Source organism: Camelus ferus, chromosome 9, assembly GCF_009834535.1.
Source record: "Camelus ferus isolate YT-003-E chromosome 9, BCGSAC_Cfer_1.0, whole genome shotgun sequence".
Taxonomy (NCBI): domain Eukaryota; kingdom Metazoa; phylum Chordata; class Mammalia; order Artiodactyla; family Camelidae; genus Camelus; species Camelus ferus.
Genome location: NC_045704.1, coordinates 60,112,443 through 60,139,973, shown reverse-complemented (window position 1 = coordinate 60,139,973; position 27,531 = coordinate 60,112,443). Strand labels below are relative to the sequence as shown.

General features: G+C 46.0%; 1 long non-coding RNA gene across 3 annotated transcripts in view; it reads right to left on the bottom strand.

The window, feature by feature from the left end:
* Window positions 1-1,079: 1,079 nt before the first annotated feature.
* Window positions 1,080-27,531, bottom strand: part of LOC106729018 — a 40,581-nt gene continuing 14,129 nt past the window's right edge. Inside the window, exons 4-6 of one of the 3 annotated variants that reach the window (XR_004322597.1) lie at window positions 21,666-21,774; window positions 1,346-1,464; window positions 1,080-1,168 (exon numbers count right to left, since the gene is read on the bottom strand). This is a non-coding gene — a long non-coding RNA (uncharacterized LOC106729018). Of the gene's footprint in view, window positions 1,465-6,471; window positions 6,673-21,665; window positions 21,775-27,531 lie in introns of those variants that run through there. The other 2 variants (XR_004322596.1, XR_004322598.1) reach the window with 2 other exon arrangements.

The following is a 27,531-nucleotide window of genomic DNA, read 5'->3' as shown; positions in this document are numbered from 1 at the left end:
AGGCCACAAAGTGTAAATACAGACCCAAGGCCCAAGTTTTGGAGAGACCAAATGGATGCATAAAAGACTGAATGGCTCCCGGAACAGGAGTCAATGGAAGGAAAGAATCTATTGGTCTTGGGGCCACAGAGTAGGCTCAGTGTAGCAACGAGCAAGGCTCGCCAGCCTGCTGTGAGTTTGAAGGAGGGGGACAATTAGGCATGAGCTATTTGCAGACAGAAAGGGGAAAGGTGAACAGCTTAATTCCAGGTGCAGGCTTGACGCTGAAGACTGTTACCTCGACAGAGGCTGTGAGCAGATGCCCGTGGTCATCCTTGTAAAGGGCAGCGCCCAGAGTCAGAAACATTTAAAGCATACCTTCTGAGCTTTAAAAGAGGCACCATCTATATAAATATGAAGGTCAAGAATTTTAAACCCTTGGCTGCTAATTGTCCCACTTCACCTTAAGCAATTTTGCTAGAAAATGCTGATGCAGCCCGCATCTGTGGTAGTGTGTGTGTGTGCGCACGCGCACGCGTGTGCGCTTGTGTGTAGGGGAGGTGGTGAGAGCAGGGAAAATGTGGCATTTTTGCCAGCATTTGCCTTTTTTTTTTAAATTTTGGTCTTTTTTTTCCCCTGCTGTTCTCCACCCCTACAATAAGCTGAGGCAGTGTAAGTTACAATTTATTAGCTGGTTGCTATGGGTAACACCAGTGCTCCACAGACATCCCCTTCAGAAATAGTAACATTTAATGTAATGTAAAACAGAACTACTGTATCACCACTTGGTTGGCTTCTGCTGGCTTGCAGTATTATATCCTTCCCTGCCGAGACCGAAGCCTTGGGAAATTAGCTCGTGCGGTTATTTTATTATGATGATGGGTGTCTGTCATACCCCGTGTTTCATGAAAAAGAGAGCTTGCCAACTAAGGGTGTCTGCAGAAGCTGGGGTGCCAGCTTGGCAGGGCCTACGCAATGCCCGGAGACCTAATGTTTGCTTCATCTTCCTGTTCATTATTTAAGTCAGTCTTCTCGAAGCCGCATCCCAGGAGCCCAAGGCCACTTACCATTTCAGGGAGGCTTGTCATAACTACCGATGGGTTTTATTTATTTGGCCATCTGTATCGTATTCGTAGCAGGCTGGTTAACAAAAATTTGTGGGCCGGTAAATTTTTAGCATAAGATTTAGCTGTAAGGGAGATTTAAATGGAAATGATTAGGCAATGGCAACCCGGAGTACAGTCATTCAACTTAAAATAAACCCAGAATAAGAGAGATTGGCATTTCCAGGTCACCCACATTCTCCCTTCTCTGCCCACTGTCGCCATCAACCACCCACCTCACCGCAACCCCGCCCAGAGCACACCTTCTGCCAACAGTCTCTCACTTCTCCCTCCTGCTAGCGGAGCTGTGGCCCTTTCACATGTGGGTCACTGGGTCGGGCTCCAAGTTTGTCTTGTAGGGTCCACTTCCGAAGGAGGAATGCTGGGGTGAGAGAAAGACTATGAGATCTGGAGCCAGATGGTCCGTGTTCAAAGCCTGACTCTGCCGCTTTCTGGCTGCAGGACCTTTGGCAGGTCACAACTACTGGGAGCCTCAGTTTTCATATTATGAAATGGGTTAATAGCATTTACCTCGCACGCGTATCCGAAGGATGAGAACGGGGAAATATATGTTACATCACCTAGCACAGTGCCTGGATCATGGTAGGTGTTTAAAAGGGGGTCCCACTGACTCTTTTACTTTTCTGGAACCTGAGATGTTATTCCTCCCTCTGCCTGATTGACTCTTGGCCAGCTTGTCCATCTGGGCAGCTCCTCCTTTTTGTTCAGGACTCAGCTCACATACAACCTCTTTTGCAGTCACCCTGCCACCTCCCGTTCTCTGACCCTTCCTCCTCCTGCTCTCAGCTCTGCGTGGCACCTCATGTACCCCTGTCGCAGAAGCTCCAGTTTCTCTTCACACGTCTTCCTCCCATGGGCTCTGGGCTCCTTCAGGGCCAGGACCTTACCTCTCTCCTTCTAGTGCGGTACAGAGATTTTCAAGGAAGTTTGTTGGATGTACAGATGAAGTAAGGAAGGAACTAGTTCTTTAATTCATGTTCACCTGCCACTACACCTAGGGGACAAAAGCCCAGGCTCCAGGTCAGTGGCTGCCACTAGGACTAAGGGATAGCAATATGCCACCGTCTCAATGGCTCAAAAGCCTTTGGCAGCAATTCACAAAAGCTGCTGCTCACAATGGCTTAAAAATGAGAGCATTAATTACGCCCGAGAACAAGAAGTACTGCCCTTCAGTGATGTCACCGAGGACCCAGATTCTTCAGCGACACCAGGCGTTGCATCCAGATCAAATGGCTGTATCTGTTTCTCTTTTTATGAAGGGAAAACCTCTTTTAGAACTTCCAATCGCCACTCAGTAGACTTCTGCTCATGGTTCTGGCCAGAGTCACCTCACGAGTCTTTTCTGAAGTGAGTAACTAGCATGCGGAAAGGGACACTGTAACAGCTCAGTGAAACTAGTGAGCAGGACGGGCTGCCAAACAGAACTGAGGTTCTGTTAAGAGGGGAGAAGCCCGGGGGTAAGGTTATCAGGGATAACCCGCCACAGAGCTGGCTGCAGTGGTGTTCATTCATTCGTTCCTTTATTCATTCACCAGATACTTGTTAAGTGCCTGCTGTGCACCAGGCCTGGTGCTGGAAGCCGTGGATGGTTGTGAACCAGAAACCAAAGACCCCTCCCCCAAAGGAACTAACATTCCAGGAAGGTGAACATGTAAACAGATAAACAAGGGAATTAGATTGTCGTTAAGTGTCAACAAGGAAATAAACAGGGCAGTATAGCAGAGAGTGAACGGGGGCTACACTAGCCTGGATGGTCAGGGAAGGCCTCTATGAGAAGGTGACATTTGATGAAACAGGGAGCACACATCAGGAGAGGATCAGGAGGAAAAGTACTCCAGGGAGAGGGACAGCAAGTGCAAAGGCCCTGAGGCAGGATGAGTTGACTGTGGAGCTGGGGCAAAGTCGGTGCCTAATGACTGATCAAACGTTGCTCCTGGAACCCAGCCTGGCTCCCACCCCAGGCTGGAAACAAATCATTGGCAACAACTCTGGCTTCCCAAAGCCTCTCCTGCCCAGACTTGCAGCCCCACCCAGGTCAGAGGCACAGCTGCTGAGGCCGCAGGACAACAGGCTCAGCTGCAGACTCAGCATGTGGGAAAAGCCACCATGATTCTGATGACGGACCCACATATGGGGTCAAAGGCTTCTGCCTAATTTGTGTAGCCGGGATTACCTCGGCCGCATCCACCTGGGGGTATGGACAGGCAGATGCCAGGTAACCATGGAACTGCCTTCTGTGTATGTCTTTCTGCTTCCCCCGTGGTCTCACAGGCCTCACACCTCCCCCATGGTGGCAGGGCGGGCCCAGCGGCTCCTCCTTCACGAGGAGGTGGGGCAGCGCTGACAGCCCTGAGGGATGCGAGGGGGCGGGGCCTGCTGGTGTAGGACTCTCTCCCACCTTTCCGTAGCCCACTTTCTGGGTGGGCGTGAGGACTGATGGATAGACTGGGTCCCCAAATCTCATTCCATCTCAGAGACTGGTCCTTCCTCTTTCTGTCCTCCTCTTGCCTACAGTGACAGCCTCTCCCGGGAGGTTCAAGCCAGTATGCCCATCATAGCCCGGCCAGGCCTGAGAGCCATGAGATCCTCCTCCCCCTTGCCCACCGTAACAGCAGGTGTGCTCACTGGGCTTCCTCGGGAGACTGGTCTCTTTTCCTCCCTCTCCCAGGCAGCCACCTCCCCAGATCCATGTTAAGTCTTGCTTTCCTTCTTAACTAGTGTAGGCTCACAGAGTGTCCAAATGAGGCCACGTTAACATCAGTGGCCTGTCGCTGGCTCACTGCCCCAGGACACCAACCTGCTCAGTGTGTCTCCTACCCATAGCTTCTCTGGGAGTCCGGGGGAGGTCTCACCCACAGTGCAGATTGCTTCACCTTCCTGGACCTTTGGCTCTTGGCAGTCAGCTTGGGAGTATAAGAACAGCTCCCTGCCCCCAGTGTGACAATACTACAGGGCCCTAGGACAGGGTCACTGGGCACCGGGGCCTGGAAGGCTCATGAGACACCCCAGCTGTCTGCTGGCTCCCACGCTAGCCCCAGGACCACCGCTTCCTCCTGACTTGTGCTGCTCAGTCTGCCAGGCTCCTTTCTCCTTGAGGTTCAGCCGTCTCCTAGGACCTGCACATTTGGCTTTTGTCACCAGTTCCCCCGCCTCCTTCCTCTCTCTGTGCCAAGTCTACAGACAACCCCAGTGGTCAATACAGTGGGGTTCTTTCTGTAGAGCTCCGGAAATCCGGGTGGGAAGTGGGGGAGATGTCAGTCCACCATCCAGACATATCTGAATCTTGCCCCTAGTCCAGCCTGCTCTAGAATGTTAACAGCAAGGGGAGGGTGGGGGCTCCTGGGATCAGTGGCCTCATTCTGCAGATGAGCCCACAGAGGTCTAGAGAGGGGAAGTGGCTGGACTCAGGACATGGGACTCAGGACAGAACTCATGGCGGGATGGGGCTAACCAGGTCTCCTGACTTTCAGTCTGACTCTCTGTTTACTGGATCTTCCGCCCTCTCCCACGCAGAGTTTTACAAAAGCCCTTTTAGCTTGGAGCGCCTCCTCCTTCACCCCTCCTCCACCCTCGTATGACAACTGATAAGGGGCCCAGCCACAAGTGGCACTGCTGTCTATCTTGAGGATGGAGACCACCTTTGATGTTCCTTCTTCTAGTACACATAGGAGCACCCACACATATTTATTGAACCAGATTAGGGCACAATTTCCTGCTTTCTACTTATTCTGTAGTATTAATAGGATTCCTGTGAAAAGAAAAGTGTATATTTTCTGCTCTAACAATTAGTTAAACAAATTACAATTATTGTTTATTACCACAGGACTTAGAGCTTCTGACTCTAGCCACCTAATAGGAACCTATAATAAATCTAGAAACTGTGCTCTGTACCCTATTTTGGAAGAGCCTGCCTGGGGGAGAAGGCATGGAAATTCTGAGGCTTCCCTGCTCCCGGGCTGGGGAATTCTGGTTCCCTACACAGCCAAAGCCTTGATTAGTCTTGGGGTGATTGATCCTACTCCCTGGGGAAGCCGCCTCTTCATGAGTACAAGGCTGCTGTGGGGGGGAGCTCAGAGCACCCACTTTGCACCTGTGGGCCTCCTAGCGTGGCTGAGATGCTTCCACTCTGCGTTCCCCGCTTCCTGGAGCAGAGTTTAAGGAAGCCAAACAGGCTTCTGGCCCAAGAGACCAGACGTGAGATGAAACCTGTTTTCCAACGGGCATTCTTCTGGCTTTTCCTTCAAGTGGGATTTTTGACTGTAGGATTGGGTTTAAACACTGAATTTCAATTTTGTACACACACACCAAGAGGCCCCGGGGCATGGGGGCGTTGGAAATGAACACCAGCCCAAGTCCTCTACCTGCCAAGTGTTCGATTAAGCTGCTTAGGTCTGTTTCCACCATCCTGTCTTTCAAATATTTATGTGGCAGATTATAGGCAAGCTTCAAAAGCAAGGAAATGCAAATCTGTTCTATAAATCATAGAATAACACAGCTGCTGTCTTCCTCAGAGTGACAGCTTACGAATGCCAGCGTTTCTGCCTGCAGGAGGGGTGTTGGGAGGTGCGCTTCTTGCTCTCAGCCAGGCCTGGTGTCTGTGTGTGTGTGTGTGTGTGTGTCTGTGTGTGTATGTCTGTGTGTGTGTGTGTGTGTGTCTGTGTGTGTGTGTGTGTGTGTCTGTGTGTGTGTGTCTGTGTGTGTCTGTGTCTGTGTGTGTGTCTGTGTCTGTGTGTGTGTGTCTGTGTCTGGGTGTGTGTGTCTGTGTGTGTGTGTCTGTGTGTCTGTGTGTGTATGTCTGTCTGTGTGTGTGTCTGTGTGTGTATGTCTGTGTGTGTGTTTCTGTGTGTGTGTGTCTGTGTGTGTGTATGTCTGTGTGTGTGTGTGTGTCTGGGTGTGTGTGTCTGTGTGTGTGTTTGTGTGTGTGTCTGTGTGTGTGTCTGTGTATGTATGTCTGTGTGTCTGTGTGTGTATGTGTCTGTGTGTGTATGTCTGTGTGTGTGTGTGTGTGTGTGCTGGAGGTGGGAGAGGGAGTGGGAAGTACTAACGATATTTGTCTTTTTGCAGAACAGCAGGTTTGGTTTTATTTTATTTATTTTATTTTCCCAGCAGTGAGGAGTTAACTTACTCCATGAACCCTAACAAACTGTGGAGGGATAGAACCTCCCCAGGGATCTGAGGCACGCAGGAAACTAGAGATGGGAGTGGCTTTCAGTTTTGGGGAAAGTGTACCTAGAACATGAAGTAAGGAGAGGGTGGGTAGAAGTCAATAGGCAATAGCTTTGAGAATTCCAAAATGAATTTAATTTAGTCGAAATGAGGTGAAAAGGAAATTGCGCATCGCAAATAGTCATGCACATTAAGCTCTGCCCCAGGGCCTTAGCAATCTGCCAGGAGAGGCTCCAGTGTGTTGAAGACGAGCCTTTTGTGGGCTCTTCTGGCTGTTGCCATGAACACGTGGATTCAGTACACTGGTGCTCAGTGACACAGTAACATCCACCGAGCCCAGCGCTGGGGTTTATGGTCCTTGTCCAGCAGCTGCTTCTGGCCTGGTGTCATCCTGGGGAAGCACCTGGGGAAAGTGACAGTCAATAGGGTGCAGAGGCCCCAGGGAGGAAGAACATGAGGAAATGTGCTGGGGAAAGGTTTGCTGGGCCTTAGTCAGAATTCTGCTGCAACTGACTCAGACCATCTGAGGCAACAGGGGAATTTTCTGGGTTACAGAAGGGAGTGCGAAGAGCCAAATTATGGGAAAGGAGGGCTGGAGCTGGGCCTGGGAACAGCCGGCATGGCTGGCACACTGCCAGGGCTCTCCTCCATCACCTGTCTGCGATGTTTCTCTGTGCTGTGTCTAACACGGCTGCGACAACTACCAGATTCTGTACCTAACACCTCTGACCACTGTAGAAACTATTCTGTGCCCAACAATTTTGCCACGATCAAATCTTATTTCAAGTTATTCCAGGGAAGAACTATGATTGGCCCGCCTGGGATCAGGTGTTCACACCTGGACTAATCCACTGTGGGAGGGGGCATGGGGCAATATAAAATAAAAACATGGCAGTTCACATGGGCCTCGTGTTGACAAGGAGAGACCTTTCCAGCAAAAGGAATGGGTAGGCTTTGGACAGACAATCTAATAACCATCTACTACAGCCAAGAGGCAACTGGAAAAGGGGCAGGGAAGATACTGTGATAAATGAATTACGTACTGGAATTCCACTGACCTCCTCCTTGAAACTCAGTATTCCATAGGATTCCTTAATGACTATAAATTCTCCTGGTTCTCCTTTTTTTTTTTTTTCCTGACAGCTCTTTTTTTTTTTTTCTCATTGATTTCCCTGGATCCTCCTCTTCTCTACATTAAAGATCCCCTCAAGATTGCAGGCCCTTTGCAAGCTTGCCTCTAGAGGAGACCAATAGACACCTTCCTTTCTTGCATAAAAACCACGCCCTGTCACAACCTTCCCCTGATCTTCCAGAAGAAATCGACGTTTGAGTCTCTATTAGTTCAAAGCGGGGTCCCTGAATCAGCCGTGTCCGAGCCACCTGAAAACTTCTTGGAACTGCAGGAACTTGGCACTTACTTGTCCCAACACTGCTGCATCAAGCTACGTTCCAGCAAGATGACCTGGTGAATTCAATCATCTGAAACGCATTGCTTTAAGCAGTTGCAATTTGAACTCATAGCCTTTCTGCTCTTGACATCTAAATAAATATTTCTTCACAATTTTCCCACGAGGTCAAAAGCAACTACGTCTAAAAACCCAGACTCACAAGAACCCTCGGAATTACTTTTTTCAATACTTGTCTTCGCTACCTACACCCAATCCATCGCCAGTTTGTACCTATTCACCCCGCTGTCTCATTGGTCTGCTTTTCCTAAACACCTGTAGCAGGCTCTAACAGATGCATTTGCCAGTCGGCCTCTTCATTTATAAATTTTATAACGTGCCTAATAGTACTATGCCTAATTAGCATATTTACACACAATACAAATCTAACGTGCAATTATTTTCAGCCTGGTAGGGGCAGTTTTTATCCATGACTTTGTGAGCTGTTGTAAGGGATATTGCAAACAATCTACTATTAATTATACGTGTCATAATTTATGAATAATTTGTATTTTTAAATATATTAGATGGGATTAAATATTATTTCTAAAATTATGTTCACTAACCTGCATTCTAATATGCTATAATGAGTAGCAGAGAAAGTGGTGGAATAATATATATTGGGCCAGAAATTGTACATAAGAGTATGTCTCATACATAAGCATCGTTTATCACAGGGGTCAGAAAACTCTGCAAAGGCCAGATGGTAAACTTTTAGGCTTTGTGGGCCAATTGATCCGGGTCGCAACTACTCAACTTTGTCATTATAGTGAGAAAGCAGCCACAGAATACATCTTGATTACTACAGCTTTAAAACAAGTCTTGGAATCAGGTAGTTTAAGTCTTCCAATTTTGAATTTCTTCTTCAAAGTTGTCTTGGCTAATACAGGTTCTTTGCATTTCCATATAAATTTTAGGTTTAGGATAACAATTGCTAAAAAAATCTGCTCAGATTTTGATGAGGATCGTATTGAATCAATTTGCGGAGCACTGACAACTTAACGATACTAAGTCTTCCAATTCACAATCATGGTATATCTTTCCTGTTTTTTAATATAAATGTTTTTATTCATAAATATTTTCCACAATGAAAATAAGTTTACAAAAAAAGGTCTCTCACTGGGGAGGGGGCGCGGGGCAGCCCTGGGCCCTGGGCCATCAGGATGGGAAAACTTCAGGGCCCTCCCTGCTTTCCAAGGGAGGGGGATGTCCCATGGCCTGGGGCCACCCCTCAGTCTTCCAGGGCAGGGACCCGACCTGGGCAGAAGGATGGGTGTGGCAGGGAGGGGCCTGGGTACTCAGAGGTGAAGCCTTCCTTATTTTTCAGTCCCCACTTCTTGTCCAAATAGATGCAGGTGCCCTACCTGAACTCCTCTGTGATTGTCTTGGGCTCCTCATGCCCCTGGAACCACAGCATGTATTTGGTGTGGAATTGCCACCACTTCTTAAGGGCTTTGGCTGCCAGTTACTGTGCCTTAGTGCCCTCTGGATAGAAGAGGAGGAAGCAGAGCGTCTCCAGCCACAGGCGCTGGTACAACTCTGTTGTCCGGGTGCCGAGGCAGCATGTGCTGGTGACAGGGGATTCAGACGGGGGCTCCTGGGGAGGTACTGCTGCATGTGCATGGAGTCTGAGGGGTGGGGCAGGTGACGCCAGGAGGCCCCTTCCATGGCCTGCTGGTAGAGCTCTCCTTGGTGAGGGCCACAGACCCCAGAGAACACACACCCATACACCCAGCGACAGCAGCATGTTCAGCTCCGACAGCTGCAGGGGATGCGGGGCCGATGGGATGATGTAACGGCCACGGTGCTGCTCAGTCAGGTGCAGCCCTGGCACGGCGTCCTCAGTGCTGAAGGCTGCTGGCTCTTCCATGGACTTCAAAGAGCTCAGAGACTTGGGCCTTCATCCCCAGGGCGGTGCTGGATGCTGGTCTGTTGAGCAGGGCGCCAGCTGCCTTGGCCTCGCTGAAGCTGGGCATGGGGGAGCTGGGGGCATTCACAGGTAGTGACGCCAGGAGTTGTTCCCAGAGCCTGAGGTCACGCAGCCCTGGGTACTTCTGAGGTGCTGGGAGGTAAGTTGTGGGAACCAGATGGGGGACTCAGAGCCAGGCTGCTAGTGTTTTTGCTGCCCCTGCTGTGCTGAGAACAGTTTTTTGTAGGTTTTAATGAGCAGGTCCTACACATGCTTGATTAAATTCATTCTTAAATATTTTATATTTTTGGTGCTATTGAAAATCCTATATAAAATTTTATTTTCCACGTTTGTTGCTAGCATACAAAAATACGTTCAATTTATTTTGTATACTGATCGTGTATTCTACAACCACACAAACTCATTTATTCGTGTGGGAGATTTTTTGCAGATCTGTTAGTATTTTTTTCAGGTACACAATTATGTCCTCTGTGAATAAAAAAGTTTAACTTTTGTTTTTCTCAGTCTGTAGGTCTTTGTTTCTTGTTTCATGTCTTACTTGTTTATTTTTTCGTGTGCTCCTTCACTGGCTGGGACTCCTACACAGGGATGAGCAGAAGAGGGTAAACATTCTGCCCTGATCTCATTATTACTGGGAAAGTAGTGTCTTTCAGTATTAAATTGTAGTGTTTGCTCAGGTTTGTGGTAGATCCTTTATTAGGTTGGGGTAGTTCTTTAATTCCTAGTTTGCTGAAGGATTTTTTTTTAATTGCAACTGGGCATTGAATTTTATCACATGATTTTTCTACATTGATTTGAATGATTACATGATTTTTCACCTTTATTCTGTTAATGTGGTAAATTATATTGATTGATTTTCAAAGGTTAATTAACCCATTCAGTCATAATGTATTATCATTTAATTTATATTCCTGGATTTTTTTTGCTACTATTTTAAGGATTAAGTCTATGTTCATGAGGGATGTTGGTCTGTAATTTTGTTTGAAGTCTTTGTCTGGTTTTGGTATCAGAGTAATGGTGACCTCATAAAATGAGTTGAGAAGTGTTCCTTTATTTTCTGAAAGATTTTGTTTAAGACTTGTATTTTTTCTTCGAGTTTTGATAGAAATCATTATTTAATCCACCTAGGCCTGAAGTTGGCTTTGTCAAAAGATTTTAAATTTTGAATCCACTTTTAAAATATATATAGGTCCATTTAGCTTTCCTATTTTTTCTTGTGTCTGTTTTAGTTATTTGAGTTTTTGAAGAAATTGTGCATTTTAACTAGGTTATTGCATTTATTGGCATAAAGTGGTTCATAATATTCTCTTGCTGTTTTTTAAATATCTGTAAGATTTGTAATGATGTCCTCTGTTTCAGTACTGATATTTGTTTTTGTGTTTTTCTGTTGATTTGTTTTTTCAGTTTTTTTCTCCCTATGTGCTTTAATTTGGATATTTTCTGTTTTCTTTCTTCAAGTTCACTGATCTTTTCTTCTGTAATATGCAATCTCATACTAAGCCTGCATAATGTTTTTTTTTTTTATTTCAGGTATTGGGTCTTTGTGTTTTTAAGCTCTAGAAGATTTATTTATTTTTATTTTATAATTTCCAGTTACCTCTTCATTGTGTTCATGTTTTCCGCTAATTCCTTAAACATAGTTATACTGGTTGTTTTAAGGTCCTTGTTTGCTAATTCCATCTTTGTTATTTCTAGATCCACTTCTGTTGACTGACTTTTCTCTTCATTATGAGTTGTTTTCTTGTTTGGGGCACATCTAGTAACTTTTTTTAAATTTTATTTTTTATTGAAGTGTAGTTGATTTACAACGTTAGTTTCAGGTGTACAGCAAAGCAATTTAATTGTACATATACATACATATATATTTTTTCTCTTCACATTATTTTCCATTATATGTTATTACAAGAAATTGAATATAGTTCCTTGTGTTACTCAGTAAGTCCTCATTGTTTATCTATTTTATATATAGTAATGTGTGTCTGTTAATCCTAAACTCCTAATTTATTCCTCCCCTTCCCTTTCCCCTTTGGCAACCATAGTTTGTCTCCTGTGTCCATGAGTCTGTTTTTGGTTTGTAAATAGAATTTGTATTTTTTTTCTAGATTCCATAGATAAGTGATATCATGATATTTGCCTTTCTCTGTCTGACTTACTTCATTTAATATGATAATCTCTAGGTCCATCCATGTTGCTGCAAATGGCATCATTTCTTTCCTTTTTATGGCTGAGTAATATCCCATTGTATATATATACCATAACTTCTTTATCCAGTTGTCTGTTGATGGTTCTTTAGGTTGTTTCCATGTCTTGGCTGTTGTAAATAATGCTGCTATGAACATTGGGGTGCATGTATCTTTTTGAATTATAGCTTTCTCCAGATATATACCCAGGAGTGGTATATGGTATATACCAGAATCATATGGTAAGTCTATTTTTAGTTTTTTAAGTAATTTCCATACTGTTTTCCATAGTGGCTGCACCAATTTGCATTCCCACCAACGGTATGGAACTGTTCCTTCTTCTCCACACCCCCTGCAGCATTTATTATTAGTAGACTTTTTAACGATGGCCATCCTGACTGGTGTGAAGTGATACCTCATTGTAGTTTTGACTTGCATTTCTCTAATAGTTAGCCATATTGAGCATCTTTTCATGTGCCTGTTGGCCATCTGGGTGTCTTGTCTGGAGAAATGTCTGTTTATGTCTTTTGCGCAGATTGGGTTGTTTGTTTTTTTGATATTAAGCTCTGTGAACTGTATATTTTGGAAATCAGTCCCTTGTTTGTCATGTCATTTGCAAATCTTTTTCTCCCATTCCATAGGTTGTCTTTTCATTTTGTTTATGGCTTCCTTTGCTGTGCAAAAGCTTTTAAGTTTAATTAGGTCCCACTTGCTTATTTTTGCTATTATTTCCATTACTCTAGGAGCTGATTCGAAAAAAAATATTGCAGCAATTTATGTCAAAGAGTGTTCTGCCTGTTTTCCTCTAGGAGTTTTATAGTATCTGGTCTTACATTTAGGTCTTTAATCCATCTTGAGGTATGGGGCACACAAAACATTGAGGTTGTTTTTGGTTTTTTTTTTTGTATATATATATATATATATACATTTACTGAAGTATAGTCAGTTTACAATGTTGTGTCAATTTCTGGTGTACAGCATAATGCTTCAGTCATATATGAACATACATATATTTGTTTTCATATTCTTTTTCACTGTAAGTTACTACAAGATATTGAATATAGTTACCTGTGTTATACAGTATAAACTTGTTCATTTTGAGTTTATTTTTATGTATAGTGTTAGAGAATATTCTAATTTCATTCTTTTACAAGTAGCTGCCAAGTTTTTCCAGCACAACTTATTGAAGAGACTTTTTCTCCATTGTATAGTCTGGCCTCCTTTGTCATAAATTAATTGACCATAAGTGCATGGGTTTATTTCCAGACTTTCTACCCTGTTCCATTGATTTATGTGTCTGTTTTTGTGCCAGTACCACACTGTTTTGATTACTGTAGCTTTATAGTATAGTCTGAAGACAGGGAGCCAGATTCCTCCAGCTCCATTCTTTCTAAGGTTATTTTGGCTATTCAGGCTCTTTTGTATTTCCATACGAATTTTAAAAATTTTTGTTCCAGTTCTGTGAAAAGTATCATTAGTAATTTTATAGGGTTTGCATTGAATCTGTATATTGCCTTGGGTAGTATGGCCATTTTGACAATATTGATTCTTCCATTCCAAGAACATGGTATATCTTGCCATCTGTTGTATTGTCTTCGACTTCTTTCATCAGTGTCTTATACTCTTTGGAGTACAGTTTCTTTGTCTCCTTAGGTAGGTTTATTCCTAGGTATTTTACCAGGTGGCATTGAGTGGCATTTGGGGGATCTAGCTAAGGAAATTTGAATTGGTGATAAATTTAGTTTGGGTTTTGTGGTATGTATTTATGTGGTTTGTAGACATTTCCATGTATACTTATTCCTATCTGTCCTGTGCAGGAACAGTCTTACCACTTATTGGGCAAATTTATACATTGATGTGATAGAGATACGGAGGACCAGAGAGCCTACTGAGATGGAACATGTTCTATGGTGCCCAGCACAGGGTGTGGGAGAGGATAGAGAGGAAGAGAAACAAGATTTTAATAGTGTAAAGCCAAGAGCTAATCCACAAAAAAATTCTTCCAATCAAGACATAGAAAGTTGCAAATGGAGGATCCAGTTCTCATCAATTTTTAGTAAAGGAAATTCTGTCAGAAATACTCTCTATATACAATCTATACAATTATACACATTCCATACTTTTTTTCTTTTTTGAAGAGATTATGCAAAATCAAATTGACTAGAATTCCTTATTTATAGGGCAGAAGTCCTGTGGAAGAACTATAGTAAATACCCATTGAAGCTACTTATTGGATGAATTTTAAAAATTAAGAACACAGTATTTTATTTGCAAATGATGTGCCTGACAAGGCCTTAAATCCCAGAATATACAAGCCACTAGTACAACTCAATAACAAAAAAACAAACAATTAAAACCAGAGCAGAAGACCTAAATAGACATTTCTCCAAAGAAGACATCCAGATGACCAAAAGTATGTGAAAAGATGCTCAGTATCACTAATTATTAGAGAAATGCAAATCAAAACCACAATGAGGTATCATCTCACACCAGTCAGAATGGCCATAATTAAAAAGCCCACAAACAATAAATGCTGGAGAGGGTGTGGACAAAAGGGAACCCTCCTACACTGCTGGTGGGTATGTCGTTTGGTGAAACTATTATGGAAACTGGTATGGAGATTCCTCCAAAAACTAAAAATAGAGTTACCTATGATCCAGCAATCCCACTCCTGGGCATATATCCAGAGGAAATTCTAATTTGAAAAGACACATGCACCACAATGTTCATAATAGCACTATTTACAATAGCCAAGATATGGAAGCAAACTAAATGTCCATTGACAAATGAGTAGATAAAGAGTTGTGGTATATTTATACATACAATTGAATACTACTCAGCCATAAAAAAGAATGAAATAATGTCATCTGAAGCACATGGCTGGACCTGGAGATCATCATACTAAGTGAAATAAGCCAGAAAGAGAAAGAAATAAACCATATGATATCACTTACATATAGAATCTTATAAAAGGACACAAATGAACTTATTTACAAAACAGAAACAGATTCAAAGACATAGAAAACAAACATGGTTGCCAGTGAAGAAAGGGGATGAGGAGGGATAAACTGGGAGTTCAGGATTTGCAGATACTAACTGCTATATTTAAAATAGATAAACAGCAAGGTCCTACTGTATAGCACAGGGAACTCAAAACCTTGTAATGAAAAAGAATATGAAAAGGAATATATAATATGTTTAACTGAATCACTATGCTGTACACCAGAAATTAATACAACATTGTAAATTGACTATACTGCAATTAAAAAAATTGATGGAAAAAATTATTAAAGAATATATATATGTATATTGTGACTGACTCACTATGCTGTACACCAGAAATTAATACAATATTCTATGTCAACTATAGTTCAATAAAAAAATAGATAGAATAAAAAGAACACAAAATTTTTTGATCAACCAAGTTAGAGGAAGGACTGAATTATTTTATTCTCTCTACAGAAAATATTACAGAATAGTTGTAACATAAAGAGACCATCTAAGAATAAACAGCTCCAAAATGTAGGAATATATATGGTAGACTTGTATCAGCCATGAATTAATAAACATATCATGTTGTTTTTTGGATCTTTGTAACATTTGTTAACTTTTAAAAATTCAAAATGTGTTATAATTTCTTTTCCCATTCTTTTTTTTTTCTTTTGGATGTACTGGGTATTGAACCCAGGACTTCATGCATGTTGAGCACACACTCTACCACTGAGCTTTACCCACCCACCCACCCCGACCTTTTCTCATTCTGTATAAATATTTACTTTTGTACCTAATTTTGTGTTTGTAATTTTTAATGCTTTTTCTCAAAGAAAACCCACAAAATGTCTAAGTCTCAGGCCTCACAAAAGTTGGATCTAACCTTAGGTAGATGGAGGTGTTTGTTCTTTCCCCTTCATAATCTTGCTACCAGATTACACCTAAGACAGGGTCAGGTTAAATTCTGCTTCATATTACAAACATGTATTATCAAGTAGCAGAGGAACCATCACAAAATCTGTCCTGTAATCTCAATGAAGACCCAGCTCTGAGTCCTTTTAGGTACTCTGACAAGGCAGTTCATGGAAAACTTATGTGAAACAAACAACAGTATTCCACAGGCTGACTTCTGCTAACCAACTAGTTAAGAGTCAGGCAAGTAGGAATCCTCTGAATCAGCATCGTCACCCAGGGCTGTCCGGGAATCAAGCCCGGGTGAAAAGTAAGCGCTTACTGGACCCCACCCCACCCCTTTTTTAATTTAATGATTAACTGTTCGAAGGCAGGAAGAGGTAATTAGTTTAGTTTATTTATTTTTTACTGGAAGTACTAGGGGTTGAACCCAGGACCTTGTGCATGCTAAGCATGTGCTCTACCACTGAGCTATACCCTCCCCTCACTTGCTAGATTCTTGTATCCTGTTCTTACCATGTGACAGGGGAGCCTCTCTTTAATATTTGATCTAATTCTCTTCTCTTGACCATCACTTGTGTTATCAACAAAAAGCATCTCTATTATCCATTATGCTCATCAGCTGGCTTCTGATGACTGCTGGAGGTGCTGATGGCTCAAGACCTCAGCGTTCTTGCCTCTGGAGTGTGGCACCCCTGCATGTGCATTCCCAGTTAGAGCGATCCTTGGGTACAGGTTACATCTAAATCACACGCACTGCAAATCACATTGTCGACGCTGAGGCATTTCAAAGGAAATCACAGAGAATGTAACCTGCCTCTGCTGTTACAGTTAAGTCATGGAGTCCCGAGGAAACCGGGGATCCTGGGGAGGGAGACACAAGGAAAGCTTGCACCGCAGCAGCTCTGCTCCTGTCTGTTCTACATGTTGGGGTTCTGCGTGCTGCTTCCTTTGTGATAAATAAAGGGGACTGTGTTTAAAGCTTTGAAAACCATTGCTCTAGCACTAACACACCTCTCTTCATGGCCAATGCCATTTGTTGCTGTAATGAAAGGCAAAAGATGTGTTCGCGCCAGTGAAAATGTTGTTGGAGACTTGGTCTAGGCTAGCTGAGCTGGGGGGTAAAAACTGTGATGTCATCTGGTTCTCCTCTCCCTTCTCTTTGTTTCTAATAGATGCTTCTGTTAGGTAGTGAGATAAGTAGGGGCACCGGGCAGGTAGGTGGAGGAGAGGGAGGATGGTCCAGAAGATGCCATCACGTCCGCCTCCAGCATAAAGGGACTTTATTTTTTCTAAATGAGTGCCAGCAAGAAACCAGTTAGAACCCGACAGCCACAACTGCGTGGTAGCAGAAAGGACTTAACCGGACGTGAACCACTGCTCATTATATTATAGTTAACACTGTGGTTTAGGCTCCCCTCAGCCCCATGGGTTTTTCTGTGTGCACCATGGGTAAGGACAGCCGCAAAGGGGCCAAACATGACTAAGCATTCCGGCCAAGAGCCATCAATCAATCAAGAGACTACCTCTAAGCGAGGGTATAAGAGAAAAGGAGGAAACAGAAACGGCCGCTTTTTCTCCCGTGGACCAGCCCGCCTCCTGTTCTTGGGGTGTACTTTTCTTTTTTTTAAATAAATCTTTCAAAATCTTTTGCTACATAATGCACTGTCTCCTGACTGTACATTTATCTTTTGGGTATGACAAGAACTGGGGTCTTTAACTTTTGGGGTGATACTCCCACCACATTTTACCCACAAAAAGCTTTTTGTACTGGGGTCCAAATCTCCATAACCAAGCTGCTCAGTGTGATGGTTAATGTTATATGTCTGCTTGATGTTTAGCTAAACACTCCTTCTGAGCACGTCTGTGAGGGTGTTTCGGGGGAGAGATTAGCACTTGAATCAGTGGACGTGATAAAGCAGACTGCCCTCCCCAACGTGGGTGGGCATCGTCTATCCACTGAGGCCTGAACAGAACGAACTGGGAAGAGGAAGCAGGAATTCTCTCTCTCTCTGCTTGACTGCTGAACTGGGACATCAGTCTCCTCCTGCCCTGGGATTCAGCTGCCCTGGTTCCCAGGCCTTCAGCTCAGACTCAGACTATACCACCAGTTCTCCTGGGTCTCCAGTTTGCAGACCACAGATCACAGGTTCTTCAGCCTCTGTAACTGTGTGAGCCAATTTCTTGCAGCAGATCTCTTCATATTCTCTTTCTTTCTCTCTCTCTTTGGTTCTGTTTCTCTGAAGAACCCTGATCAATACACCAAGGTAGAATTACCTCTAGTCTTCTGGACTAGAAGACCAACAACAGGGAGAGGGCTTGGAGGGGGACTGATGTAGGATTCAGAGCCAGGATGTATTTGACCTTGGTCTATAGAGGACATCTATTGTTTGTCTGTTAATATCCACTCTTTTCTCCAGGACCAGACACCTGTTATTTAGGGCTGCCACCCAGAGATGAGGTTCTGTAAGGGCTTTTCCAGTTTTGTTCTTGGTCTCAGGGATGACCCAGTCACCCAAGATGCCAACCTGGTACTTTCAAGGATTTTTCTAACTGAGAAACAAGCCCTTCCCGATCCTATGGTAGAGCTGTGAACACGTGAGCCTGGAGCTGCTGAGAGGAAAGCCCCTGGAAGGGCAGAGCGCTGCCCTGCAGCCCGCAGGAGAGCCTGAGGAAGTGTGCAGAGAACTTCCGGCTCCGGACCAGTCATCACTGATCCCAGCACTGCTCCTGCCCTCCTTGTTTGGGTTACACAAGTCTGCAAATTCTCTCTGTGCTTAAGCTTGTTGGAATTGAATTTCTGTCATTTTAAAAAAATTATTGAAGTATAGTCAATTTACAACGTTGTGTTAGTTTCTGGCGTACAGTATAGTGATTCAGTTTTTATATATATATATATATATATATATATATATATACACACACACACACACACACATATATACACACACACACATATATGTCATTTTTAAAACAAAGATGTGTTAAAGCACCAGCTGAGGCAGCAAAACTATAGGGCTTGATAAAATTAAAAGACATGGAAACAACAAGAAAAATGGAACAAAATAACTAGGAAGAGTGAAATGTGCCAACTTGGAGTCTGTACCTCAGGGTAGAGAGAATAGATCCTGCGAAAGATGACCTTGAGACTCAGCTCAGGAAGACAAATGTGCCTGCGCTTGTTTCATTAGCCTTGGGGGATGGGAAGGGGTGGCAGCAATGGAGAGTTCTTTCCTCTTTTGGTAGGAAAGGGAGTAAAAAGTGAGCGAGTGTCACACAGGTGTGAGCGCACCTGCCTGGATATCCATACGCCACGAGGGTAGAGAGAGTAGTGCGAAGAGAGGAGAGGGACGGGAACGTGATGGTGGCATGTGCTCTGGTTGTGAAACCAGATGTAAGAAACGGATGACACGCTTCTGAGGAGCATCAAAGTCCGCGTGCTGGGCTGGGGCAGGGGGCACAGCTAGCTTCTGGAAGCAAGGATCAAGGGTTTGAGAGTACAGCCAGCCCAGCCAGGAAGCAGCCAGGTACAGGCACACGGGAGCAGGAGCTACACTAGATACAAAATGAACCGACTCAAGAACAGACAAATCCAGGCTCAAGGTCAGTTGAAGGGCAGAAGCCATGTGACACGAGTGAGTCAAATCTAGAGACAGAGTCATGAGAGTCAGACACAGGTAGAGGGAGGAGCCAGGGGCGGAAGCCAGAAGCGCCTCAGCCGGGCTGCGGAGGAGGCGAGTGGTCAGGTGGCTGCAGGACACAAAGGCTCACGTGGATTTCCACCTGGTACCCGCTCGGCTGAGCTGCGCTCTCATACCTGTTTGCCCACGTGCAGTGGTGCTGCCCTCAAGGCCCCACGGCCGGAGCTGGCCTTCTGGTGGCAGAGAGCAAGATGGGGTGGGGGTGGTGGGACAGTGAGGAACCTCACTCCGCTAGGCCAGGGTGTCTTATACGGTCTCCTCGAGCTGCTGACAGTTTCATCTTTCATAATTTCAGGAAAGAAAGGAGAAGAACGGCTCCCTGAACTTCACAAGCTAGTGACATCCAGGGCCCAGCCAGACGAAGCCCCTGAACATGCTGCGAAAGCAGATTTTAGAAATGTCCGGAGAAGGGTGGTGAGGTCTCTGGGAGCAGAGACTCTCAGCGAGCAGAGAGCTCAAGAGGAAAGGGAGGCTAAGTGGGACTTGTATTCTGCAGACAGATGATAGCAAGATAGCAGAACCCCCAACTCGTTCTTTCCTTCCAGATTCTCAGCTAGGAGGACTGATGCTCAGACTGGCAAAGGCAGAATTAACACCGTTGAGTGGGCAGGAAGCCACACGGAAATCTACGAGCAGATTCACATACCCGCTCCGTACCTGGATGCTCCTGCAGGATTCAGCCCTCTCACGGTGTACCTCAGCTATTTCTGAGATGCCCAGGGTGCCAGGCTCTGAGTGTTTGTATTCCCTGCCAAATCTCTGCCTGCTGCTGATGATACTCGAGAGACGGGCCCCCTGCGGGCTCTCGCCAGCCAGTCCTACCGAGGCTACCACCAGGCAAGCCTCGGGGTGAGGGCCCCCAGGCCCCACTCTGCCCTCCCACCAGAGCATCAGAGGGAAGACACAGCCTTTCCTCAATCTCCCGAGCACAACTGAGCCCACACAATTCTCCCTCTGGAACACAAGCTGCACATGGGCAGGGAGTCTGTTCTGTTTTTCCCACTTAGGCATCCCCAGAGTCCAGATCAGTTCCTGACGTAGAGCTGGAACTCATTAAATCTCTAACTCTCAGCGAGGCTTTACGGCACATTCCAAAAAACTAAAAGAACAAGGCAAGGGTAACTACCAAGAGTGAAAAGATGGTGCTAATTTCCGGGTTCTCAGGCCCAGATTTAGGAATGCTTTTGTATAAACTACAACAAAAGTACCCACCTTGAGCAGGCCATCCCTTTGTATGCAGAAGATGCCTTCATAGAAAGTAAAGGGTTCATTGGGCTGATGATGACACAGAAAAAATGTGTCCCCTCTGCCCTCCCGCAAGGTGGGTGGATACATTAGAAGGAAATCCCAATTGGTGGGCACAGCCCTGTGGGCCCACTGGTCAGTAGGTAGTAGCTCTGTATGAAGAACAAGGAGCGCCTTTCTCCCAGCAGGGGCAGCCCCACACCAGGGTGGACATGGCCTTTGGACACACGGCTTGGTGCCACCCCTTGGCCAGGCTCTGTGTTCCACAGACAAGCTGCACTGTCTCCCTACAGGGCTCCCAGGAGCCAGCACAGGACTCCAGCCCAACCCCACCAAGGCCCAGAAAGGGCCAGCCTCCCTGTGCTCATTTCCTGCCCCAGCATCTGCTCTTCTCTCTGATTGGTGATGGCATATGCCTTCCCCTGGAAAACCCAGCCCCCATGCCAGGCCCGCAATCTTATCCTGCAGTGACCAGTAGGATGGTCCCATCAGTACGTGATTGTCTGAGAGGCTCTGGGGCCATCAGTTTCCAGTGACGTCACATGAAGGACAGGATCGGTCCACCCCGGTTCCACTGCTCCGAGCATCCTTGGTTCTCTTTCATAGCCTCTTTTAGGAGAGGTCAATACTCCACCTGAATGGCCCTTGCAGTCCTCTGGGTCTCAGCCCGACAAACAATTGCTCAGGGAAAATCTACTCTCAACTCTGCAAGAATAATCAAATACTGTAATTCACCTACTTTCATACAGCGTTAAGAAATATTTCTCCCCTTCTCTGAAAGCAAGGTCACAGTGACTTAGCTCAGGCTCAGTCATAGACCAAAACATACACTACTAAGACAAAACATTAATCATCCAAACCTAAATCACATCCAGATTAATGACGACTTTAATCCAAAGAGCACACACCGGGTCCTGGCTTACATGGGTATGTAACAAAGTGACCCACAAAGTGTGACCCAAGGATGTACCATCCAGATGGAGTCAACTCACCATCTTCTTCCAGACAAAGATGGATGCAGGTGTGAATGGCAACTTCCACAGATCCTACCTACATGATTTACAAAGAAAATGGACGGTCTTGGCTTCACCCAGGACACACCTGTTACAAAGAAATAACAAAGAGAATGCAGGAGAGCTTCCTACTGTTGGAAGTGGAGTCCACTTTCTTGGCCCAAAACCATTTAACCCTTGGGTGCCAAAAGGTCTTGCAAATGTCACGGCTGAGTTCTGGGGAGAACAAGACTGGTAACATACGTCCTGAATGCAAAAAATAGAAGACGGTGAGTTCTGAAAACCACAAATGGTAAGCAACCTGGATCCTGGGTAAAATTTATGAAAAGAATTGTTTACAGGAAATCTACGAGCATCTATAAAAGGAAGTAGTGATTGCGAGGAGCCAGTATAGAGTCACCCATAATGTGAAGGCATAATAACCATTTTTCTCTTTTTGAAAGGACTACTAAGCTCACAGGATTCTGAGCCGGTGTCTGTGGTTCAGGAAGAGAGCACGACTGTTCACTCCATCTCTGACCCTATAAATGAGAAGTTGTAAATTCACGGCCTGTGGTTCCCTGTGTTTGTTTGGCTCCACCCAGCTTTTATGACCCTTTTGGTGCAGTTGCCAACCTTTAAAAAGAGGGATGTGACCAACGGTATTCTTGCCCCAGTTGTCCTCTGTCCTCCCACCAGTGGCCGTGTGAACGGCTGTGTCTCCCTGTGGGAGGTGGGGGCGGGTGGGCATTCGCCCTCCTCCCCAGTTGCTCAGGCTTGGCCGGGGGCCTTGCCGTGGTGGATGGGGTGTGAGCCGAAGCTCCCTCGGCCACCTGGGAGCACATCCAGGATGGGGTCTGCTCTTCAGCCTGGATCCTTGAACAAGAAGACACGCAGAGCAAAGCTCCCATTGCTGATATGTAACAGGAACAGAAATGAACCTTTACTGCTATGAGCCACTGATGTTTTGGGGGCTGTTTGTTACTACAGCCTAACCTAGAAAAGGTGACTGATAGAAGAGATATCTGATAAGAATCTGCATCTTGCATTTTTCTTAAAGAATCAGAAGATCTGATGACGCTGGGCCCCAGGGCCCCAGGGCAACAAATGGCTGGAGATGATAGGCGGCTCCCCCTTTCGATGGAGACCAGTCACCCCCTGCCCACTTTACCCAGCTGCATGGCTTGCTGGCCCTTCTGAGCATCTAACTCAATGCCCCGAGCCACCCATACATAACGAGGGCCAGAGAGAGCTGTGAAAGCCAGTCCTGGGCAGTAAGACCCTGTTTCAGGCACTTGTCAAACATTCCACATGGCATCCTCGGCTTCTGACCTCACTCACACACCCACTGCCTGTGCTGCTCACTCCAGCCTCGTGACTTTTCCAAGCTCCTCAAATGCAGAATGTTCTCTCACAGCACAAACCAGGTGAGACATAAGGGCTGACTTGACCCTCCCCTTCCTTTCAAGAGTCATTGCTGGAAGCCGTGACCCCTGTGGTTCACTCACTGCTCAGCTCCAAGAATTATCTGCACACCCTGGAGACCCCATCCACCATCCTCCCATTCCCCATCGCACCCGCAATCCTCAGCAAGTGCTCCACGGGTAGGTGAGCTCAGGAGGTGATGGAAATGCACATATTGAGTTCTGCTGCTGTGTGGATGCTGCCGCATGGAAGCTACCAAGTGCCTGGGAGCAAACCAAGAGTCTCAGAAGCTCTCCTGCTACCGCTTGCTGACCTCTCCTTGTCTTCCTCAGCCTCTCCTAACTGGAGAAGGCCAACTCCACTCATCTGAAATGCAGTTATATGGTCTAAGTATCTCCCCTCTGGACACCTCAGATGCCAAGGCCCTAAACACTTATGTTCCAACATGGCAGACCCAAAATCCCGGGGCCTCCCAAATATCCTCCCTTCAGCTGGACCCCAGTGCCCTTGGCCTATTCATGGGCAATGGTCTGTGGCAGTGATTCATCAGGGTCAGCCATCCCAGCAGGGTCCCTGCTGGATAGTGAGGGAAGGTAGAGTGCAGAGCTCAACAAGGATTCAGAGATGCCACTGCTGGAAACCACGGCCTTTTCCTAGAGCCCAGATGGTACCCACCCCCCTCACCTGGCACAGGGAGGAAGAAAAGTGGAAGCAGCTTCCCAGGCTCCCATTGGCTAGAGCGAGGCCATGTGGTCTGTGTTGTCTTGCAGCAGCAGCGAGGCACTGGGATCCTGGACCACTCCAGGACATCACATATTTGCCTCACCTGGTCTCTAATCTCACGCCCTCGTCAATCCCATTTTATAGGTGGCTGCCAGAAAGAGCCTTATAAAACACACCTCTGATTATGCCATTCTCAGGCTTAGCCCTCTCTTGCCTGCTTCCCATCGCTTTCAAGATGCAGTTCAAGCTGCTTAGCATAACAAGCAAGTCTGTTCATGATCTGGCCCCACAGGCCTTTCGGCCCTCCCCTACCTCCACTCCCTGCCTGTCCCTGAGTTCATGCCGCATCAGACGGTTCAGGGCTCCTCAAACCCTCCAGGCTGTGGCACGTCTCCTGGTCTCCCGTATGCTTGGAAATCCTCTTCTGGCTTCTTCTCACAGCCTGTTCCTTCTAGGTGTTGCCTCCCTTGGCAAGCTTCCCCTGACCCCCAGGCTAAATTTGATGCCCATCCCTGTGACAGAGCAGCCCTCACGGTGTGTTACGCCCGTGCCCCACACCCCTGTGGGGGCAGGGCTCCACGTGCCTGCTGTGGGCATTGTCTCCGACATCAAATACCACTTTACTTATATTAAAAATTGCAAAGGGAATCATCCTACCATATCAGCCTATCTTCCCCCCTACCCCGCCATCTGCTCCTTATTCTTTTCCCCATCAATCTTTGTGTATCTAGTCAGGAAGACAGTCCTTGAGATGGTTGGTCTGTCATTTGTTCACTCATCAAACATTTACTGAGCCTCTGTGCTGTGGCAAGCACTGTGCTAAGCCACAGGGCAAGTGGGGGCTCACATCTTAGTGGAGTGAGGAAGACGGCACACAACTCACACACTGAACAGCAAGCTAAACAGAGACTCTGTAAGATGACCGTGGGTGTTGAGCAAAACAAAACAGACAAGGTGGAGAGTGCTGGGTGGCAGGTGAGTTGCTCTTCCCTTTAGGATCATCTGGGAAAGCCTCTTGGATAAGATGGCAGTTGAACAGAGACCTGAAAGCAGTTGAAAGCCATACAGATATTTGGGGAAGAGCCTTCCAGGCAGAGGGAACAGCAAGTGCAAAGACCTTGTGTTAGTCAAGGTTACACTGTCATGACAAACAAACCCGAAAACTCTACAATAAAAGTGTAGCACAACGAATGTTTTCTTATCGTGTTTCAGTCCAATGTTATGCTGCTGGTGATGGGCAGTCTTCATCTGGGTCCAGAGACTCAGCGGCCTTCTAGCTTGTGGCTTTCCTGTTTCCAACAGTCTTGAGGCCCTCCCCAGTAAGGGGTGGATGGGGAATGGAGAAGGTACAGACAGCTCTTAAGACCTGCACGCCTGGTGGAAGTGACAGGGCCACTTCCTGTTACGTTCCATCAATGAGAACCAGTCTCGAGGCCACCCTGCAATGCCAAGGGTCTGCCTGGGCTGCTGCCTCCCAGCTGTGAGGCACAGATGTAGACAGTCATTTTGGGGCTGGCTCCCCACCCATGGCTGTGAGTGGAGACGGTGCTTGGCAGTTCAAGGCTAGGTAAGGAGACTGGTGTGGCTGGGACAGAGCGGGCAGAGGGAGCCAGTGGAGCAGACAGCTCAGAGAGGAACTCGGTGGGCAGTGGACAGATGATGGAGGGTCCTGCAAGTCACTCTGGGGACTTTGGGCTTGACTCCATGAATTGGAAGCCCTCAGAGGGCTTGGAGGGAGGCAGTGGCAAGAAAAGGCTGCAGTGTGGAGAGCAGACTGCAGGGGCAGCGGGGACACAGGAAGGCAGGAAGTAGGCTGGAGCAGTCACGAAGGGGCGAGGTGACGGTGCCCTGGACGGGGTCAGAGGGCAGGGTCAGTGCACACCCTCCCAGAGAGAGACCCAAACAGGGTAGGACTGAGTCCTCTGATCTATCCAAACTCCTGCCTTCTAAGCCAGGGGTGGTAAAGGGTCAGAGAGTATTTTAGGATTCACACGCCAGGTGGTGTCTGTGGCAAATTCCCCTACTCTGCTGCTGTCGTGTGGACGCTGCTGTCGTGTGGACGCAGCTGTAAATCAGCTGCAAACGCACGAGCCTGACTCTGTCCCATTAAAGCTTTATTTACGAAAACAGGCAGTCGGCCCACAAAGTGTGTGGACCCTGATAAATCTGCCACAGACGGCGCTGGTCTTCTCTTGTCGCCACTTCCCAGTCCGGGCATCGGTGGCGGTTGCAGCACGCCTGTCTCAGCTTACAGTTCTGCGACAGCCACTCCCGATGAACCGAATTTCTCGTAGTAACACTGTGGCATAAGAATGAATCACGGCTTCCCACTGTCTTTGAGCAAGTTCTCTCCTGACAAAGGAAACAGCTCTTGGCAAGAGCTTTTTATTACAGTACAGGCTCATCAGCTCTTCTTCTATAACTAAATACCTTTATTATGTGTAATTAAGGCAGCAACCGAGAAAAGATGCAAATGTGTTCTTAAGAATCTGACTTTGCAGCAGCTGGGAGCTTTGCAATCTTTTAAAAGAGCAGGGTGAAATGGAAGCACACCCAGAGTCAGACAGCCCCAGGTTTTGACCCCGGCTTTCCACATACTAACTGTGATCAAGCAAGATATTTATTGCCAGCTAATCCGTGGTTTCCTCCTTTGCAGGCCGGGCACAATTTTGCCTTACCTCATGGAGAGGCTGTGAGAATGAGGTGAGATGGTGAAGATGAAGTTCATCATGCAGTACCTGGCAGAAGCTAAACACTCCACAAATGTTCACTGTTTTTGTTATTCTCTAGGAAGATCCTGGAAGGACCCATAACCAACTTCCAGGTGTTTCAGAAAGACAGCTCCTAAGGCATCTGTGCTGGTCTCTCCCCCTGAGGCTTCCTTGGCCTTAGATGATACCCATAAAGTTAACTGCTGCAAGAGAGCCAACGGCCATCAGATTAGACCTCTGACTGCCCCTGGTCATCCTGAGAGTTCCTTGGGGAGGCAAAGGCTGCTAGTCGCCCACTTGATAGTTGGGTGGCTATGTGAGCAGCTAAAAGATCATATACATCCCAGGCTGTCCTGAAATTAGATGTGGTCAATAAGATGTAAGCAGATATTGTTAACTGCAACTTTCAGGAAGTCTTAAGATGGGCAGACAGTTTATATGCACTCTTTTGCCTTTTGTCCCTTCACTATTCCTCCTACTTCCTGTCTGGAATGTAGACATGATGGCTGGAGCTCCAGCAACCCTGAGGAGGTGTCCTTGTGGATAAAAGCACTGAACTACTCAGGATGGCAGAGTTAAAATGAAAGAGGCATGGGTTCATGAACTAAAGCCACCATACCACCCTGGGACTGCCTACCTCCAGATTTCTTTTTTTTAATTTCTTTTTTTATTTTTTATTTTGGGGGCAGATAATTAAGTTTTTATTTATTTATTTATTTATTTATTTATTATTTTAATGGAGGTACTGGGGATTGAACCCAGGACCTCGTGCATGCTAAGCAAGCATTCTACCACTGAGCTATACCCTCCCCCAGCAGATTTCTTTAATGTAAAAGAAAACTCCGTATTCCTCTTGTTTTCTCTTATATGTAGCAGAACCTAATATCAGCTATGGCTAATTATTCCTGAGCAGCGATTAATTCTAAAAAAATCTAGGTTTTAATGGCATATACAGTCAGCCCTCCATATCCACAGGTCCTGTATCTATGAATTCAACCAAACGTGGA